This window comes from Sapajus apella, unplaced genomic scaffold (genome assembly GCF_009761245.1).
Source record: "Sapajus apella isolate SASKATOON/1434 unplaced genomic scaffold, GSC_monkey_1.0 scaffold5, whole genome shotgun sequence".
NCBI classification, from domain to species: Eukaryota; Metazoa; Chordata; class Mammalia; order Primates; family Cebidae; genus Sapajus; species Sapajus apella.
Window position 1 is genome coordinate 28,144,485 of NW_022436945.1, and position 6,080 is coordinate 28,150,564.

The window sequence follows — 6,080 nt, forward strand, 5'->3', positions numbered from 1 at the left end:
GTGGTACAGTCATGCACTTTTTCACTCAACAGCCATGGCCCTATAAGATTATAATGGAGCTGAAAAATTCCTATGTAACATTGTAGTACAATGTATTACACACGTTTGTGGTGATGCTGCTGTAAACAAACATACTACACTGACAGTCATATAAAAGCATAGCACTGTATAATTATGCACAGTTCATAATAATTGATAATGATAATAAGCAATCATGTTACCGGTTTCTGTATCTACTAAACGGTAAGTTAAATCATTAATTTAGAGCGTATTCCTACTTACTTTTTAAAATAGAACTATAAAAAAGCCTCAAGCAGGTCCTTCAGGAGGTTTTCCAGAAGAAAGCATGCCATAGGAGATGATGGCTCTATGTGTGTTATTGCCCCTGAAGACCTTCCAATGGAACAAGAGATAGAGGTAGAAGATGATGATATTGATACTGACCCTATGTAGCCCTAGGCTAATGTGTGTGTGTGTTTCAGTTTTTAATAGAAAATTTTAAAAAGTAAAAAATTTTAAAAATTTTAAATAGCAAAAACATAAAATAAAGATATATAAAGAAGGAAAATATTTTTGTATAGCTGTAGAATGTTTGTGTTTTAAGCTAAGTGTTATTACTAAAAAGCCAAAAAAAATTTAAAGCAAAATGTTGATAAGGTAAAAACATTACGATAAGCTAAAATTAACTTATTACTAAAGAAAGAAAAAGTTTTTAATAAATTTTGTGTGGCCTAAATGTACAGTGTTTATAAAGTCCACAGTAAGATATAGTCATGTCCTAGGTCTTCACATTCACTCACCACTCTCACTGACTCGCCCAGAACAACTTCCAGTCCTGCAAGCTCCATTCATGGTAAGTGCCTGTAGTAGTCCGTTTTCACACTGCTGGGGAAGCCTCAGAATCATGGAGAAGTCTCACAATCATGGCAGAAGACAAGGAGGAGCAAGTCACATCTTACATGGTGGCAGGGAAGAGAGAGAACTTGTGCAGGGAAACTCCCCTTTACAAAACCATCAGATCTCATGAGACCTATTCACTATCAGGAAAAGAGCATGGGAAAGATCCACCCCCATGATTCAATCACCTCCCGCTGGGTCCCTCCCACAACACATGAGAATTTAAGATGTGATTTAGGCCAGGCGCGGTGGCTCACGCTTGTAATCCCAGCACTTTGGGAGGCCGAGGCAGGTGGATCATGAGGTCAAGAGATCGAGACCATCCTGGTCAACATGGTGAAACTCCGTCTCTACTAAAAAAATACAAAAATTAGCTGGGCATGGTGGCGCACGCCTGTAGTCCCAGCTACTCCGGAGGCTGAGGCAGGAGAATTGCTTGAACCCAGGAGGCAGAGGTTGCGGTGAGCCGAGATCGCGCCATTGCACTCCAGCCTGGGTAACAAGAGTGAAACTCCGTCTCAAAAAAAAAAAAAAAAAAATGTGATTTAGGTGGGGACACAGCCAAACCACATCAGTGCCCCCTCTACAGGTATACCATTTTTTATATTTTTTACCATATTTTTACTGTACCCTTGATATGTTTAAATATGTTTGGATACACAAATACTTAGCATTGTGTTACAATCACCTAGAAGCAACAGGCTATAGCATAAGCCTAGGTGTGTAGTAAGCTATGTCATCTATGTCTGTGTGAGTGCACTCCATGATGTTCAACCAAAGGCTAAATCACCTAACAACACACATCTCAGAACTTAGTCATCTTTGCCATGCTCCATTCCTTTTAACCTGACATCTTACTACAGGATCTATTGGTTATTCTCATCACAGTGTTAAGAACTGAAAACGTGTTGAGGCAAACTTACCAAATTGTGGCATTGGATGGGGGCATGAGCAGGAATAGCTCAAACACAGATGGAGGAGATACTTTATTTGCATGGATTTTTGTTTCGTTTTTTTGTTTATTTGTTTGTTTTTGTTTGTTTCTTTCTTTCTTTTTTGTCTTTCTGGACCCATTTTTCAACCTCCCAAAAAAGGACGACACAGAAGATGCATAACCCTCAAAACAAAAGCACACGTCCTACCAGGCAATGGGACCCGTGGGATGAACTGCAGGGCAACTGTGGGGCGGGCAGGTAAGGCACAAAGAAGGGCTCACCAAACCTCCAAAAGAAAGCCTTTCCCTTCTCTCAGTGTCCTGCTAAACCTGGAGCTCAGTTGCCCCAGCTATGTAGGGAATCCATGAGTCCCACATCACCCATGGGTACCCCATATTCAGTGGTGACAAAGGAATGAAAGACAGATTAAGAGAAAAGGTGGGACCAGGGGGCCACCACTTTATTACTCTGGAGAAAACAATGAAGGCCCTGAGCTCTGATCATCCACACTGTTTACTGATTACAATCACTTTGATCTATAGGGTAGGGGTGGAGTGATGGTGGAATGAATCAGTGAGCAGAAAGTGAATCAGTGGCTGGAACTGATGTATCATTCTAAGAATTGATAACATTGGTAGTTTGGGAGTTTCACAAAACAAGAACATGTGGTTATCTTTAGCTTACTGTCTATGTACTGCTGATGGAACATGGGCCTTACAAGGCGCCTACAAGTCTGGCTACGTCATAGTGCTACAAAGGGGTTTTACATCCTTGAGCACAATTGTTTATAGTAACAGAGCCGAGGTCACCCTGCACCGGAACATGAGGAATGGAGAGGACTTCCTCCTCAGAGGCCTCCTGCGGCCTTCTACAGTTTGTTGTTCCTTGTCTGTGTTACTCACAACCAATTTTTTTTTTCTAAAGAAAAAAAAAAGAAAGAAAGAAAGATAAAAAAAGAATAAAAAGAAAAAAAAGAATGAAGGAGAGGAAGAAAGAGAAAAAGGAAGAGGGAGAGAGAACGGGGGTGTTGCTTTATTGCCCGGGCTAGAATGCAGTCTAAAAATGGGTATGCCTATAATTGTGCTTAATAATAGAGACATGAAAAACATTAAAAAAAATAAATAATGAGGGAAGAAAATAACAAACAAGCAGCCAACCAATATTTCATTTAAACCTGTAAATAGATGTGATGTGGTACTGATAAGATTGTATATTTTGTGTATTTAAAGTGGAGAGTTCTATAAATATTAATTAAGTTTACTTGTTCCAGATCTGAGTTCAAATCCTGGATATCGTTGTTAATTTTCTGTCTCATTGATCTGTCTAATATTGATGTTGAAGTCTCCCACTATTATTGTGTGGGAGTCTAAGTCTCTTTATAAGTATTATATATCTGGGTATTCCTGTATTGGGTGCATATATATTTAGAATCTTTAGCTCTTCTTGTTGCATTGATCCTTTTATCATTATGTAATATCCTTCTTTGCTTCTTTTGATCTTTGTTGCTTTAAAGCAACTCATGCTTTTTATGTATGTATTTATTTTTGCTCTCCATTTGTTTGGTAAATCTTTCTCCATCCCTTTGTTTTGAGTCTTTGTGTATCCTTCCATGGGTCTGAATGCAGCATACTGATGGGTTTTGGCTTTTTTTGCCTGACTTTGTCTTTGGATTGGGGGATTTAGTAGATTCAAATTTAGAATTAATAATAATATATGTGAGTTTAATACTGCCATTTAATGTTAGCTGGCTGTTTTGCCTATTAGTTGATGTAAATTATCGATTATGTTGATGTGCTTTACTTTTTGGTATTTTTTAGAAAGGCTGATACTGGTTGTTCCTTTCTATGTATAGTGGTTCTTTCAGAAGCTCTTATAAAGCAGTCCTGGTGGTGATGAAATCTCTGAGTGCTTGCTTGTTCACAAAATATTTTATTTTTCCTTTGCTTATGAAGCTTAGTTTGGCTGGATGTAAAATCCTGGGTTGAAAGTTCTTTTCTTTAAGGATGTTGAATATTGGCCCCCACTCTCTTCTAGCTTGTAGGGTTTCTGCTGAGAGATCTGCTGTGAGTCTGATAGGCTTCCCTTTGTGGGTAACCTGACCTTTCTCTCTGGCTGCCCTCAGTATTTTCTCCTTCATTTCAACCCTGGTGAATCTGGCGATTATGTGCCTTGAGGTTGGTCTTCTTGAGGTATATCTTTGTGGTGTTCTCTGTATTACCCGGAGTTGAATATTGTCTTGCCTTGCTAGGTTGGGGAAGTTTTCCTGAATAATATCCTGAAGCATATTTTCCAGCTTGGATTGATTCTCTTCGTCACATTCAGGTACACCTATCAAGCGTAGATTAGGTCTTTTCACATAGTCCCATATTTCTTGGAGACTTTGCTCTTTCCTTTTTATCCTTTTTTCTCTAATCCTGTCATCTTGTTTTATTTCATTAAGTTGGTCTTCAACTTCTGATATCTTTTCTTCTGCTTGATCGATTGGCTGTTAAAACTTGTGCATAGTTCCCGAAGTTCTCGTGTTGTGTTTTTCAGCTCCATTAATTCATTTATATTTCTCTGTAAATTGTGTATTTTTGTTAACATTTCATCAAACCTTTTTTCAAAGTTCTTAGTTTCTTTGCATTGGGTTAGAACGGTTCTTTTAATTCACAGAAGTTTCTTATCATCCCCCTTTTGAAGGCTGCTTCTGTTAATGGAACACACTCTTTCTCCATCAGGCCTTGTTCTGTTGCTGATAAGGAACTGTGATCCCCTGTAGAGGGAGAGGCGTTCTGATTTTGGGTATTCTCAGCCTTTTTAGGCTGTTTTCTTCCCTTTGTTATAAATTTATCCATCTGTGGTCTTTACAGTTACTGTCTTTATAACTGGGTTTCTGAGTGGATGTCCAACTTGTTGATTCCCAGCACTAAAATCTAAGCAACCCACTGCGCCGGCCAAAACAGCGGCGTTATGATTGATGGTGCTTTTCTGACTCTGCACCAAGAACCACCACACCAAGGCAGCGGCAAAACCGCCTCACTGGCCACAAGAGTCACGCTGGTGACCCGTGGGGCTCCTCCGCTGGGAATTTCCTGGTATGTGAGCAACAAAAATTCATCTGAAAGTGTGGCGTCCTCTCGTTCTCTGCACTTTCACTGGGAACTACAATCCCGAGCTGCTAGTGATCAGCCATCTTGGATCTCTCTCTCATAACCAATTTATGTAGGCACTCTGTAAGTCCTTTCTCCTTTGCAGCTTTTCCCAACAGTCTTTCAGTGGTGGATGGGGAGGAGCAGTGTGCAAGGCGAAGATGTCCACTGCCAATGGCAGGTGCCGCCCAGGGGGCAGATCAAGGTGGAACTGTGGCCCTGTGGACCCCCCGCCCCTGCCTGCCTGGGCTTTTTAGATAAAATCCAGGACTTCACAGACATGTCCTGCATGGGACCATTTCAGAGCCATTTGCTAATCCCATGAGTTTTTACTGCGCATCTACAATGTGGTGTGCAGGGTCCCCTTGGCACTGGGGAGAGGCAGGGCACAGGTGGAGAAGGCTCCCGTTCTCCTGGAGCTTATACTTTAGGGGAAAGAAAGAGAAAACAAGTAAACAACTAAGCAAGCAAGACAATTTCAGACAGTGATGTGTGCTGTGAAGAAAAGAAATGGAAAGAATGTAGAGGAATGTGACAGAGAGTGGCTGTGGGGACTCTACCTTCGACTACAGGGAGGCACCTCCACCAAGGGGATGTAGGTTTTTAAAAAAAATGTTAATGCTAAAATTCTATATTTTCAATGTCAACAACATTTTGTAGGAAACATTTATACCATTTAAAAATATTTGATCATTTAGAATCTTTGACAGCTTTTGTTGTTTTATGTTTTATTGTTTTGATCATTTAGAATCTGTGGCAGTTTTTTTTGTTGTTTGTTGTTTTTATTGTTTTTAGATTAGGCAACTGTTCATCAAATCTGTTCAATAGAGGTTGTGGAAGAATATGCCATTTTGGGACAGAGCCTAGGGAGGAAAATGAGTGTTCTCCTGAAGAGCAAGGAAGGGCTGACACAGACAGAAGATGACACTAATAAAATATCATTAAGGCTTATTTTGTTACAGGTATTATGAAGCCTGTTTATTTATTCATTTCTTTTAATTTTTTTGAGATGGAGTCTTGCTCTGTTGCCCAAGCTGGAATGCAGTGGCACTATCTCAGTTCACTACAGCCTCTGTCTCCCAGGTTCAAGCGATTCTCCTGCCTCAGCCTCCCGAGT